The sequence below is a fragment of the Opisthocomus hoazin genome, chromosome 3 (assembly GCF_030867145.1).
Source record: "Opisthocomus hoazin isolate bOpiHoa1 chromosome 3, bOpiHoa1.hap1, whole genome shotgun sequence".
NCBI lineage: Eukaryota > Metazoa > Chordata > Aves > Opisthocomiformes > Opisthocomidae > Opisthocomus > Opisthocomus hoazin.
In genome coordinates, this window is record NC_134416.1 from 65,979,800 (window position 1) to 65,995,686 (window position 15,887).

Here is a 15,887-nt window from a genome sequence, read left to right on the forward strand (position 1 = left end):
AGACTTTTTTTTTTTCTTCAAACCATGCAAATGAAAAGTAGCTGTGATGTCATTTTGATAAAGAATCCAAATTGTGTCAAGTTTGTGGCACGGCAAAAGTCTTTACTTTTGAATTAATATAGTGTTAACAAAAATACTCCTGGAAACAAACAAGTATGTTTAAATCAATTTTTTTTTATATATAACTAGCAGTAGAAACAGTTTATGAAATCCAGAAAACAACAACCAGACCAAATCATCTGTGTCTTAGTTAAAAATATGTCAGATAGTAAAATCTATATAAAGACCGTAATGCCAGAATATACAGAAAAATGTATAAGATATGACATATTCTTTGTATTTATAGTTGAAAAAAAACAGTGGTAGTTTCTGAAAAAGAGTGTAGCATTATGTAATGAAAGAGTCTGTCATGGAAAGAATATGCAAAATTAAATAGATTTAAGAGTGTAAATTTTCTTCACTTTCACTTTTCCTGAAACTGGAGCACTAACTTCTGAAACTTGAAGATTTCTGTAACAAAATTTCTTTGCACATCAGAAAGCTTCCTACATTCCTATTCTTTTTCGTCCCACTTTTCCCACTGTACAGGCCACTCTCTGAGCTGTGACTCAGACTTGCTTCAAAGGCAAGCTAAAGAAAGCGTGTTTCTGTGCTTAGTGTTTCTATCCACATTCTCCTTTTCTACTTTACTGGCTTTTTCTACAGCAATGGGTGTAAGAAGGAAAAAAATGAAACACCAGTGGTATTTACAGCTCTGAACAGCAACTTGAACATAGTAAGGGCAATTTTTATCATTGTACTGAAATAAACAAAATACTCTGACTATGGAGGATAATACTGGAAACTGCAGATAGTTAAGCAAAGAAATTGTCATACCTACTGTAACAGTTCCTCAGGAAGATGGCGAACTTATTGACCTTCAAAGTTGTCATATAACAAGTTGTGTTGGGTTCTCGTTCAATATTCCTAAGAAAAACTCATTATACCGAGGTAACGCCTCTGCCCTTGGTATTATCAGACAACATTTATTAATAGAAATTTAACTGCTATGGCAGTTCCTTTGTTTACTATGATATGGCATAGATTTACTGTAATTTATAAGCACAGAGGTATTGATATTTATTTTCTACCATTTTTTACAAGTTTTGGGAGCACTGAAGGTATGCAGTGAGTGAAATGAATGACAGTGAATACAACTTACATGTTCTTTTCAGCAATTCTGCATAAAATAATGGCCATGATGTGCTACTGTGTAACACGGAAGTCTTATCATTTATGATGTTTTTTTTACATGTAGACTCCCTGATAGGGCACTTCTTGATGGAAAGTCCAGGTCTTAATAGCAACATAGCACTGTTTTCTGCCAAAGTAAATTTGCCAGTGTAGAAGGGTAGGTGAAATGCAAGTCACATTTTATTCTAAAGAATGTCATACTTATGGTATCCAAGGAACAGTTCAGTGGATAAGTACACCAAGATTTGCCAAAAATGAATGTCAGCACTTTAGGTTGTCATTTGCTTCCATGAACTCTTTTTCTTTCACAATACTTTGATATACATGCCTCAGACATCAGTGCTGAGAATATTCCAGTCTGTAGGTTCCCTCTAAATGTTTGTAATTTGAGAATCTGAAATCAGAGTCCTGGATTGTTCAGTGTTTTCAGCCCTCTTCATCCTACCACCTAGGTTTTTCTGTGACTAGGTCAGATCAAGTCAGCCATGACTGGTTGAAACAAGATTTTCTTCACTATAGTTTACCTGTGCACTTTGCAAGGTTTGATAATGTTTTCATCCAAAATCCAAACTCACAGAAGTCATCTTCAAATGGCTTTTGCTACCTGTATCTTTTTTATTACATGCATATGGTGCATGCTAATTTATTTTTTTTTTTTTGTTCATGCAATTTCCCTATAAAGAGCTGACCTGAGAGCCTTTACTGCTGTAATTGTGTTTCAGGGGGGGATTAAAACCAGTGAACTATATTGCCTACTGAATTCCTGAGATATTAAATGACACTCTGCTAATGTCTCCTTTCAGTTATTTCAGAAAGACTTCTATTTATTTCAGAAATTTTGCCTCATTGTATTCCAAGTGATAAATTTATCCTATCCTGCATAAAGTGGGGTTAATTTGGTTGAATATTTTGGCCTTGCCAAGCCACTGTAGGTGCAATTGTTGTGTAGCAATAACTATTCGCTGATTTCTTATTAGTAGGAAGACATAATTTGATCTTTTTTTAGGACTATCTCTTATTTTGTGAAGCCTTTGGAGACATGCCCTGAAACACATGACCTGACTTGTTCACCAAGTTAATCTGTCCTAGTGTATCTGTATGTTTACATATATATACAGAAGAAACAGTAAACATATGAACGTAAGTGGTTAAACTTGATTTGAAAAGTAATTAAAACAATGGTGAACTAGAGTTTACCTGCTACAGTAATTTAAATAATAGGGTATAAATAAATGTCAGATGACTTCTCAGGCTGTGATTCTGATACCCATCTGTAATGAAAGAAGGCCAAAATTTAAAATAGAAGTTCATGATTTTTTTGTCCTTCCTTTCCTGACTGGGAAACAACTAATGATGGGGATTTCAGAAAGTGCTTGGGATCGTCCTTTGACTTTTGTTCCCCTTAAAGCTGACTCTTCTAAAGCAGCTAGAAAACAGAGATATTAATTGCTGCTAACCCTTTTTTATACATCCCAGTGTGAATGTCTCTAGCTTCTATTCATTCCACAGGACATTAAAAGTCTTCTGCATCTGTTGCATATCTGATCTCAATTCCTTAGTCTACAGCTCTTTTTTTTTTCTGTACTTGTTTGCATTTCACTGCACTTGTTTTTCTTAATTAATTCAATTAATTAATTTTTCATGTTAGCATAATTCAACAAAGTTAGTAAATTATGATTTAGAAGTCATTAATTGTTCAGAATAGTCACATCAACAGAAAAGGAAAAACAATTTATTAAGAAAAATAATACATTATTTGTAAGGAGATTATTTATTTTTCTTTTCTGGAATGACTGGTTGCAATTCCTCTTCATATATAACAAAAGCTCACTAACTATTACTAATTCTTTCTTGTAAATGATATCCTGAAATTTAACATTGTAATATGTAATCCCTACAGCTGTGAATGTACATCAGCTAATATTTTAAGGTAATGCCCATTAAGATCAGTGTCAATTAACCACAATTCATTGTTTGAATATTGATCAAGCATATTTAATTTGCCATTAGTGTTACCAGAATGATGTATTAGTCAATTAAAATAGCATTGACTGAGAATCTTAATTAGATATTTAATTCTCCAGCCAGATTTAAGACAAACCTAACCATTGGTTTCAGTGCTTTCCCTTTGTCTAGAATATCTGATTTTATTTCAAGGAAAGATATTCACTTACACATCAGTCTGAAATGCCTTTTTTCAACTCATATTAATTTTCCTCTGTGTTTTCATTTATCTCCTGGAATTTAATATTTCCATCAAAGGTTTTCTAAACCTTGCATGCAAGTTTTTCTAAGCTGAATAAGCCCATTGCAATGAGGTATTACCTAACCACAGAAGAGTCTTTTCCAAAGCAGTCAGGAAATCATTTCCAAGATAGCCAGTCACTGACTGCTGCAAGAGAAAAAAGACTTTGAAAAACAAACTTACAATCCCCAAGTATTTGTGCAGAGGCTATTGGGCATTTTGCAAAATGAGCTGAAATCCTTCTCTGTGCCTGTTTCCTAACTGAGCTTCTTGCTCATTTAGTCTGCAACCTTTGTTCCTAACTCTCTTATCCCTTTGCACCTTTGCTCAAATAGCCATGCCTGTTTACCCTCCACTTCCCTGTTCTGACACTTTTGCCACTGACTGAAGTAATGTTTTCCTTCCATGTGGGGTGGTAAAGGACATCAGACTCCATTTTTGTAGTATTTAGGTAGGAAAGAGAGAGAAAAATCAAAGAGATCATCAGAAATTGAACGCTAAATACATTTTCCATTACACAACAAGAAACAGAAAAGGAGAAGAAAATATCCTGTTTCAACCAGATTGAAGCACATAAATGTGTTGTTTTTATTTTCTGTATAATAACAAAAACCTCAAAAATTAAACAAAATATTTCAATATTGTTTATGCTCAATGTTTAATCAGTGTGAAATATAATTTGTTTTCAGCATTTGCTTCTGAGAGTTTTAATATTTGGAGGTTTCATTGCAAAATGGAACAAAATTATTCTGTCATCTCATGAAATCAAAGTTTCATACTTCTGTGTCTAGGAGTACTCATAGCTGATAGGTAATTAAAGACTCATTTCAAATGGAGAACAGTACTGCATTTGAACTTAAGTCTGTTTTATAGAAGAGTTTATTTATGTGCCAGTTAATAAAAAGTCGACCAGATTAAGCAGTGAGAAATGGGTATCGTTTGCATTTGAAATGAGTCAACTCTTTTATTTGATGAAGCTAACCACTGCTGGAATAGCTAGAGATTTACAAAGCTGTGAATTCAAAATCAGGTTTAAAGTAGCTAGGTTAACTGTACCTCATTCAACAGTTTTTCTCTGGCTAAATTCCAGGGATGGCTGTTTCATCTTTACATGATTTGTTGTTAAATAAGCTGTTACTTGAATAGAGGTTTTCTGAACAGTGACACACAAAAGAAGAAAATTAAAGATTGTTTATGACAGACAACTGTTTTCTAAAGAATTTTTCTAGAATTTTAGATGAGCTGCTGTTTAACAGTTTCTGCTCTTCTGAGGTGAATAAGAAATCTCTTATTTAGCTTCTAGGGGAGATGGACTGAAAGTTTCAGTGTTATAATATTGTTACTGATCTGCTTGTACTTTAGATAATCAGATTCTAAAAGTTTGGCAGAGGAAAAACATGTTACACTTGCCTCGTTTCCTGTACTTTTCATTAAGCATACACTAATTGATGCTGTCAGACATGGAATACTGAGTTGGGTGAAACTGATTTAATGCAGTATGGCAGTTCTTTCATTCTCATGAAAGTAAATTGTTTCATGAAGTGTCAAAAGTAAGAAATGGAGAGGCACCGAAGAGCACACAAAAAGTATAAAAGAGGGCTGGGGTTTCTTAAAAGATCACAAATTTAGGTAATAAAAATTAAAGCTTATAACCTTTTTAACCACCTGCCATCCAGAAAATGCTGACTGGAGACATTTTGTTCCAAATATTACTTTAGAGGAAGTGTGCTAGAAGCTGATTTTGTGACCTTTTTGAGTTCTCAGTAGCACACAGCTTTGAAAACAATCCATGGACCTCTCTAAGCACCTGTTGAATACCTCATTAAAAGCTTTGAAATTCTTCATGACCTTTTGGCATGCTTTAAGAACCATACACACACAAATAGAAACACTATTTTAAGCTTCGCCTTCTTTCTAAATGTGTCTTCTATTCCTATTTGCAATAAATAATTTTATTAGAAAGAAATAATGAGAAAGAAAAAGACGCTTCATGAAGAAATAATTTTTCCTGAAAATTTCTACAAAGTAGTGAATCTTCATCTGACTGTTCCTAGTTCTTACACCTTCAGTTTACAAATTTCTGCCTTTGTTAATTGAGCAGGAATAGTGGCTGAAAAATGTATGTTTTTTCACCATTCTTTGTAGGAAAATAAGGAAGTGTTGATGGAGTGAATTTTAATAGAACATTTCTCTATGTGGTTAGAATAATATGCATATATATTTCTGTAGGATTGGTGAAATTTGTCTTTATTTGATTAAAAGATATTCATCAGAGAATTGTAATGTGAATGATGCTTCACTTTTTTCAGATTAGAGCAAAATAGTAAAGAGCTTTCTTTTGCATGTGGCACACTAAACAGAAAATTAAAATTAAAAAAATTAAAACAAAGCAAAATGAAAGAAGTCAAGCACTGTAAAACACAAGACTATGAAGTTAAATTGCTTTCATTTACTTCTTGAGCTTTTATCATTCTTTTTCCCTAGTGCACAGGAATTCTTACACTTCAAAAATCAATTTATTAAAAATCTAGCATGCCTACATAAAGTATGTCTTTCTTGTATTGCCTCTTTACAAGTTCATTGTTTTCTAAAGTTCAACTTAAACAGAAATAACATGAAGAGGTAAAAAAAGATTACAACTGAAATTATACATAAGCTTAAAATGAATGTTATGAGCTGTTTTTAAAATAGCTTTAATTTTGAGGTATGTGAATTAAAGATTCTTTTCTTTCAGCTTCCTTTTCTCTTTGTTCATTTAGAAATTTGCCCAAAACAGGTGATCAAAATGTCACCTGTTCAAAGCTAAGAATTCTGAAAACAATCACTGATATTTAGAGTCTGATATTGATTTGTGGATGCTGCTGAATATACTATAACTGAACCATTAGTAACCATGAACAAATTGTGAAGAAAAGATTCAAACAGCTCAAACTTCAGATTTATTTGGCATAATTAAAGTATTATCAGTGAAGTTATTCCTGTATCCAAAATTCAAGAAGACAAAACAACTTCAAAATTAGTAATACAACACCTAGAAGTAAAAATGAAGATTTTTTTTTAATCTGGCTGAAGTGAACCTAAAACTCACTTCATTTGAGTTAGACTTGCCCTATTGCAAGGTGGTGCATGTATTTTTCCTGTTAGCTGAAGGAGTCCCTCTTAGTCTGCGTAGGGCCCCAGATCAAAATGAACAATTGTCTCAAATATCTGTCTCAAGAGACAGAGACACTCAAATTAAGCAAACTCCTAAATCAGGCATTGTGCTTTGGGAACTTCCTCATTTTGGCGAGAACCTGGGCAGACAAACAGAATCCTATGGAGGCAGGGTGCCAGCTTGTGAAGGCCACCTCTCTCCCTCTGAGATGTCATGTGGGGGATGACAGGACCATGAGACCACCTAGACCCTCTCCTCTATGTCCACCATCTAAGCACAACAGTACCCCTCACCTGAGGATGAACAAAGTGTTGAAGACAATCTTTGAATCGCTGTTGAATAGCAAGCCAGTATTCCAAGATAAGGAACGTCTCACCATTACAGACTTGCTCAACCAAGGATGTACATCTGCTGTGAGACTGTGAAACAAGGAGTTAGCAAGAATAACAAGGACTCTGGTGTCCTCAGATGATGCATGACCATAAAAGGACAAAAAGAGTAGGGGTCTTACTCCCCAAATGACCACCAGAAACCCTCTGAGACCCCCACACAGGTCCAGATGACTTTGCTGGCTCAGCACAAGCCCTGCACAAGCGCAAATAACCCTACTTGTGCAACATAATGAATATGCATTAAATAGGTGGAATAATTGTAAAAGTTAGTTGGAGCTTTTGTAGCTTTTGTGTATAAATATGCCATGCAATTCCAGGCAGGTGTGCACCCACCACCAGAGGACTCTGACTGACAGCAGAGACCGTTGCTGGATCCAAAAGTGATGGTATCTTTTATCTTTCCTTTTGTTTCCCTTTCTTTCCCTGTCTATGTATTTCTAGGCACATCAGGGCAATGTTGTTGAAAATTTGTCAATCCACTATATTTTATGGTTTTATGTAATCAAATCATGTTGTTGTAAGTTTTGCCAAGTCAATATCCATTCTAACCCCATTGGGCTAAAAGTAATGTTATGAAGTTGCACAGTTACCATCTTTTGTAATCTTAAATGAATTCCAAGTAAAGCTTGTTTTTTTTTATAATCAAACCTCTTCAGTCATTGTCATGACTGTTAGATATCATGCAGATAATCAAAAAGATCACCTCTCCCTTCACCCAGCAAGTGGGACAGGACAGTCTGTTATCCATCTCTCTTATGAACAAAATATGTCCTTGAATTCTTTTTTTAAATTAAACAATAATTATTTATAAGGTTTTTTTACAAAATTTACTGTATTATTCTAAAATGGCTTACAGTTTCTGCGTTCTCTAGGTTCAGTGTTTCTCTCTCTCACAATTCTTACTTGCTCAGTTTCCAAATATCAGTAAATTATTTCAGGAGAATTTATGACTCATTGTATAATCTTATTAAATAGCATTTGTTTAATTTTGTATTGTCCCTCCTTACTGAAGGGATTTTAACTACTGCCTGTGATTCTTACATACAGACATATGTTCTGAATTAAATGCTGAAGTTCACAGAGCTGACCGACAACATTCTGAGAACATTTGCAGGCTAGAATGGTTCATCCAATGCAGGATGTAATGGAGTTCTTTATCCAATTATCCACATGTCCTTACCTACCCTAACATTTGTAGTCTGGCACTTCAAGCTCTCTGTAATTGCTGTGCTTTGCTAATTTATATTCCTAAAGCCTGAGTGGGGGCTGGAAGTAAATGTATCAAATGGTTAAAAAAAAGAAAAAGTCCAGAGAGATCTGTAGCTTCAATAAACCGTGGTTTCACTGTGGGTTCTTAATCTTTTATCTCCTTGGGAGTATCAAGACCAGCTAGTTTAAAATGCAGAACTCCTATTGCTTTCAGTAGGAATAGATTATGTGGACCTCAGTTGGACCTCAGAGATTTTTTTTATTTTTTAAGTAAAAATGGACCATGTTAAAGGAGAATTTATTTATTTACAAAACAAAGAAATGTAACTCTAAATCTCTAGATAAGGGGGAGAGAGAGTATTTTTCAAATGTTTTTGATCTATTTGCTCATGACATTTTCTTAAACAGCCCATTAGGCCATAAAAGAGTATTATGCTAACGTAGCTATCACTTGCAATTTATTTTTTTTATTTGTAATTCATCTTTAATCACTCAAATTATAGTAAATGCTGGAAATATGCATTCCTACTACTCAGCCAACAAAAAGGCAAGGGTTTTTTCTATCAAAATTCAAAGTTTTCAAATAATAAATTACATTTCAAGCACAGCTCAAGATCATCTTTCCTTTGATCTAAATATGAAATGACAAGTAAGAGGTGATGTCTACCCTTCAAGAATTTTCAAACAGATTCTTGTAGGAAAAGTTCAGCGTGCTCTAATCATGGGACGTAATTGTCAGATTTACAGGCAAACCTAATTTCTCATAAATTAATTCCAAACAATTATATATCTGTATGTAGCCCTCCTATTCAAGATGGTGTTTTTAAGAAATACTTACTTCTACAATAGAAAAATATAAATAGAAACTCCAGCTGTTGCTAGATGATCTTCTTGAAAAAGATCTTTCTGAGACAGAAAAATGAAACTATAGGATTATGAATGTTTGTTTTGTGAATACATGGATCTTATGAATCTGATCTGAATTGTCTGGGACAAGACGGCTTGTTTACTGTTTATTAACCTTTTGTTTCACTGTTTAGAAAGTGGGTAAATAGCACAGTACCACTGATTTTAGTACTATTTTACCCTTTCTACTGGCTGGGTAATTTTTTCTTCATTAAATCCCTGAATTTCTGATTTACAAGTTACTTCCTTTCTTGATATCAGTCTGTTGGATTCCTTAAGCACAACTTCTTCAACTGTTATGATTTCTATTGATTTTGTTCTTCTTTAGAAGTAAGACAAAAGAAGGAGGTCCTGTACTGCACAGGACTATCCAAACATACGAAATAACTCCCTTTTTCAGTGCTTGGTAACTTTAGTTTTTTTCATTTTCTTTCTCCCAAGGCTTCCTTTTTTCCTGAGCCTTTAATTACGTTGAATAAAATTTATTTAACAAAAATTATTCTTACCTGTAGGACATTAACACCAAGGAATTTTGATCAGTGGTCCCACATGAAAACAGAATTATTTAACAATACAGAAAGATCGTACCAACCTATGACTAAATTAATAAAAAACATCAAAGTCATTACTTACTTCTGAAAATATCACAACAGTGGAAACAGAAGCTGGTGCTCCCACACTTAAAAAAACAAGAATAAAACCAGATTAACACATATAGTTCATCACAGAACTCTTGGATCTATAAATCCAGTACTAAAGTCTCAAAGCTGTGTTAATCTAGGAGAAACATTTGAAAAGCTCCAATTTGAACACAGAACTCTGACCCAGAGATTCTCCATCTGACATCAGCTACTGCCTAAAGAGTGATGACAATCACAGTAAATTTGTTTCAGTTATTCCCTTGGAAATATTAGCAGGTTCTGTGCAGTAAGATACTTAAGTTATAGTTCTTACAGCAATGAAACCTAAAGCTATCATGAACAAAAACAACATTAGAAAACAAGGAAGAAATATTTAAGCAAGAGATAGAAGCCAGATAACTTCAAAAGCAAGATCTAAAAAAAAAAAATCTTTAATGGAAACCACCCCCTCCCTTGCTTTAATAATATTAAAACATACAGAGTAACAAATTATTCCATAATACTCAAGAGAAATGTGAGAAACCTCAGTTTAGAAAAGACTTCCACAGCTTGCAAATGCAGAAGAGTACATTTAGTACTGAAGAAAATCTGGATAACCTACATAAAAGTAATAAAATTTACTTACGGACAAAAGATGCAGAAAAATTTTTTCAGCAAGCGATTTTGCCTGTTTGTAGGGTATAATCTAAATATGTTAATAAATAAATTAGGAAAAAAGTATAAAGTACCAGGACAGGTGGTATGCAAAGTTATGGCCGAAAATTTGAAATCTCTGTGTCCTATGTGTTGTGGGTTTGCATGGCAAGGTTTTGGTAGCTACAAGCTGCAAAGGGGTGGATTCTATGAGAAGCTGTGAGAAGCTTTCCCTGTGCCCAGTAGAGCCAGTGCCAGCCAGCTCTGACGGACCCGCTGCTGGCCAAGGCCAAGACAAGCAGCGATGGTGGTAGCAACTCTGTGATAACAAATTAAAGAAGGGGGAAAAAACCTGCTGTGGAGTAGCAGTTGAGAGAGAGGAGTGAGACTATGTGAAAGAAACAACTCTACAGACACCAAGGTCAGTGAAGCAGGAGGAGGAGGAGGTGCTCCAGGCACCAGAGCAGAGATTTTCCCCTGTGATGAAGACCATGGTGAGTCAGGTTGCTCCCCTGCAGCCCATGGAGGTCCACTGTGGAGCAGATATCCACTTGCAGCCCGGGAAGGATCCCATGCCGGAGCAGGTGGATGCCCAAAGGAGGCTGTGACCCCATGGAAAGCCCGCACTGGAGCAGGCTCCTGACAGGACCTGCAGACCTGTGGAGAGAGGAGCCCATGCTGGAGCAGGTTTGCTGGCAGGGCTTGTGACCCCACGGAGGACCCACACTGGAACAGCCTGTTCCTGAAGGACTGCACCCGATGGGAAGGACCATGGGGCAGCTCATGAAGAGCTGCAGCCGGTGGGAAGGACTCACATTGGAGAAGTTTGTGGAGAACTGTCTCCCATGAGAGGGACCTCATGTTGGAGCAGGGGCAGAGTGTGAGGAGCCCTCCCCCTGAGAGACAAGGAGTGGCAGAGACAATGTGTGATGAACTGACAGTAACCTCCATTCCCCTTCCCACTGCGCCGCTTGGGGGGAGGAAGTAGAAAAATGGGAGTGAAATTAAGCCTGTGAAAAAGGGAGGGGACGGGGGAAGGTGTTCTAAGGTTTAGTTTTTATATCTCATTATCCTACTCTGATTTGATTGGTGATAAATTAAACTTCTTTTTTTTCTCCCCAGGTTCAATCTGTTTTGTCCTTGATGGTAATGAGTGATCTCTCCAATTATCTTTATCCTTATGGTCCTTATCTTGACCCACAAGCCTTCTGCTGTACTTTTTTCTCCCGTGCCCAATTGAGGAGGGGGAGTGATAGAGTGGCTTTGGTGGGCACCTGGCATTTATTCAGGCTAAACTGTAACACGATGCTAACATAACATCTGCAAATCATTCTTGCAAGTAAAGTTACTGCGCTGATAAGGAATGGTACAATTACTGATTGACAATGAGTTATCAAGCCACATCAGAAGGGGAAATTATTTATGTTACTAGGATCAGATCATATCTGTAGTCACTCTGTGCCAGTATTGTACTGGAAAGAAAAAAAAGAAGCCATCACCTTCTGACTGACGGATTATGAAGACAGCCTAATCCAGGCAAAGAAACTCCAGGGAGCTATCAGGAAAGTGTATGAAACTCTCAAACTATTTCTATTTTGTAACATATAGAAAAGTTGAAAGGCTATTGTAAAAGATATTTTCTAATTTATGGATTTAGTGATAAACATGAAAGATATATCTCACCATTTTGCATCAGTTCTGGGAATCACGAAATATCTCAGTATCTCAAAATAGAAGGTCACTGACTTTAAATTTAATAATAAAGACAATTATAGAAAATAATCACACAGGAAATCCCAAAAGAGTATGACAGTTATTTTAAGAGGTAGGCACCAAAGCATTTCCCTGGAGGGTTGAAAGAGAGTTGTCTTAGTGACTGGGAGAGCTTGTTAAAACTTTCCACTGATGCTCTCTGGAACGGCGCGTGGGATGAAATTCTCACACACTGTGTATTGAAAACAATCAGATCACAGGTCTGCATGGAAGAAACATATTTTCTGCCTTAAGACTGTGATAAATTTGTCACTGATGATTTTGTGTTGAAAGAAGCTGCATATCGAAAAAACTCTAATCTGGTACCTGTGGCTCTGCGGTTAGATCTACACGACCAGGACCATATACAAGGGAGTCAGAAGTCAAGTCACCATGCTCCAGAGGACAAACAGAGTTCTGAGGCTGGTGCTTGCACATGAGGATACTTTCACTGTAGCGCTCTTTAATCACATGTGAGTTGTGGGGCTGTGGAGCCAGGGAGCATCGGTAACACTGTACCACATACGTGCTGTCTGCCAGTACTGCTTGTAGAGAAGGGGTAGTGCGAGCAGTAAAGTATGCTTAGATCTGGTGCCTCCAGTACAGTAACAGCTGTGACAAATGGCTATTCCTCGAGAATTTGTCTTGTGACAGAACACTTCAGAGGAAAAAGAAATCTAAGCATCCAGCTAAATAAGAGGCCTGAGTATCATGCTCAGAAAACAATCTCTGTAATATACATTGGTCCTGAAGGACCGAAGGACTGTCTGGCAGAGTAGGAAGAAGAAAACATGTCCAGATGTCAGCCCCTAAGGCTGAATTTAGAATCCATTAGATAAAGTAGTACCCATTGCTACAGATCCCTTAGAAATTCTGTTCAATGTTTTGAAAAATACCTCAATGATTTAAGTGTTTTCCTCAGTATGCAATCTCTAAAGAGCTGTGATTTTTAACATCCATATTACAACATTTCTGGAGCCTGGGTGCTTTTTCCTGGAGCTTTGTTGATTCTGATCCAAAAGTAAAACTTCATTATCTATAGGAAGTAGTGGCTGGCTGTCTATGAGATTCTTCAGTGGATTATTCTCTCACAGCACAAAGAAAGAATACTGCTGTACCAGTACTTCTTCTTAGACGTGTAATATGTGTTTTACCTGTACTCATGAGTTTTAGAGTCTAGTGTGGTTCTTAAATGTTAAACAATAAGTTTTCCTTGCCTTTAACTGGAATTAGAGCACGTGTTTGACATATACAAGAAATGTTTCAAATGTATCCATATCAAAATTTAATCTGTATAATTTGATTTCTTGAGGTTAATTTGATAGGTATAGATTTATAATAAATGCCTGCCAAAACCTCTTCAGCACCAGGTATTCCAACATAAAAAGCTGAAGTAAAGCTGAAAGAACAGAAGAATGTATATGGTTTAATGTGTATAAAATGAAGTTATACTCTAATTATTTGATGAACAATAAAATAGGTGGCAAGAAACAGGACATTTAAGCAGTTTGAATGCATTTCTGGATAAAAATTTCCTTTCAGTTTAAATGAGATATATTTTCATAAATCTTTCTGTGTTTATTATTCTTAATTATTGTCTTATTTTCTCTTTTTTTTTAAATTTTTTTATTTTTTGATGATGAAGATGCAAAAGTCTTTACTTTTTGCCTGGAGAAGAGATCTGATAAGCCAGTCATCTTCTGCAAGTACTCTCAAGAACCACCTTTTATCCTGTCTGCAGGTGGAATCAAGAAGGAGAAGTGTTTATGAACTTAGGCAATTTTGAATAAAAAAAGCAATCGTTTTTTACATATTTCTTTTTCTTCAGAAATCTACTGTTTCTGAAATTCTGAATTTATTTTGTAACAAGAAAAAAACAATTGTTCTGCATGGTCAGCCCTTTTGATTCAGATAGATAAGTAGGTTGTGTTTTTAGGACTCTGATTACATCTGTGTCCACATGAATATGGTGTCATTACACATGACTTTTTATCTCAAAGGGTTCATTTAAATAACTCTTTAAGACTGCATGATTGGACATGTGGCACTTACATTTCAATCTGTTTCAAGGGACTGGAAAAGAAAAATAATGTTGCATAGCAGTGGCCTGTCATCATTATCAGGCTTCCAGGAATTACTTCAAACTAAGTTGTCGGGACCATTTCAGTGAAGTCACTGAGGTGAAGGGCTCCGGAGTGGAAAACTGCGCCGGGGAACCCTTTTCTAAAGCGGCAGAATCGTGAAGTCAAAAGTGCAGGGAGGGAGAAGGCACCCCAGCCCCGCTGCCCGCCCCCCCCCTCAGAGCAGGCAGGAGTCAGCTGCTAACGAGCGGGCAGCTCTGACTCAGCGGGGGTGGAGTCAGCAGTGACAGAGGGGTGGCCCTCCTGAGTACAAGAGCAAACCCTAGGGAGCGCGAGCGACCAGGAGCACGGTGAACAGGGTGGGCAAACAGGATGTGGCACGTCAGAAGGGTGTGGCGTGGCAGTTTGCGCGGCAGTTCACACAGGCAGGGTGTGCAGGGAAGGCAGAGGCTCCCCCACCAGCTCCCGAAGCAAGCTCAGGAAACTCATCTGCAGGAAGGAAGCCCAGCCATGGCACCCCACCATCAGAAGGCTGCTTCTTCCCTGCTGGTCAGAAAGGAAGCTGCAACCCAGACTGAGGTCCCTAGAAAGCACACAGCTGTCCAGGTCTCTGGCTGCAGCGAGTGTCACCAGCTAGTGCTGGAAACAGACAACAGCAAAAGGAATATGTGCATAAGGTGCAAACAGGTGGACTACCTACTCTGCCTGGTGGCAGAGCTAAGAGAAGAGGTAGATAGGCTACGGAGCATCAGGGAGGCCGAGCAGGAGATCGACTGTTGGAGCCGTGCCCTGACAACCCAGGAGTCTACTCAGAAACAACCTGTAAAAAAGGCCCGGGACCAAAGAACACTAGTAACCTCCCCCCATCGGGCTGAAGGAAGGGACGCAAAGGAAAACAATGAGTGGAAGCAGGTCCGCAATCGGGGCAGGAGGCGAACCCTTCCCTTGCCCACCACATCTCCACAGGTGCCTCTGCATAATAGATATGAGGATCTAGATGTGGAGGACAAGATGGTGGATGGTGCAGGGGTTGACCCATTCACATCGGAGAAGGCACAAAGATCAGAAGGACCTCCCTCTAGTATTACTACCAGCTCCACAAGGAGGAAGAGACGAGTCATAGTTGTAGGAGACTCCCAGCTGAGGGCAACAGAGGGTCCGATATGCCAGGCAGACCCTCCTCTCAGGGAAGTCTGTTGCCTCCCGGGAGCACGGGTCAAGGACATTGCTAGGAAACTTCCTAGACTGGTCTGACCCTCAGACTATTATCCTCTGCTGCTCTTCCACGTGGATGCGGACAAAGTTGCATTAAGTAGCCCGAGGGTAATTAAGAAAGAATTCAAAGCCCTAGGACGATTAGTAAAGGAATCTGGAGCACAGGTTATCTTTTCATCGCTCCTTCCAGTGGTGGGCAGAGACGTTGATTGACATAGGCAGACTCAGTCTATTAACACATGGCTCCGTGACTGGTGTCACCGCCACAACTTTGGATTCTTTGACCATGGGACGACATACACAGCACCAAGCTTGCTGGCATCAAATGGGGACCAGCTTTCTCAAAGGGGGAAGAGCATCTTTGCCCAAAAGCTTGCGGGGTTCATTGACAGGGCTTTAAACTAGAGGGGAAGGGGAACCTCTCAG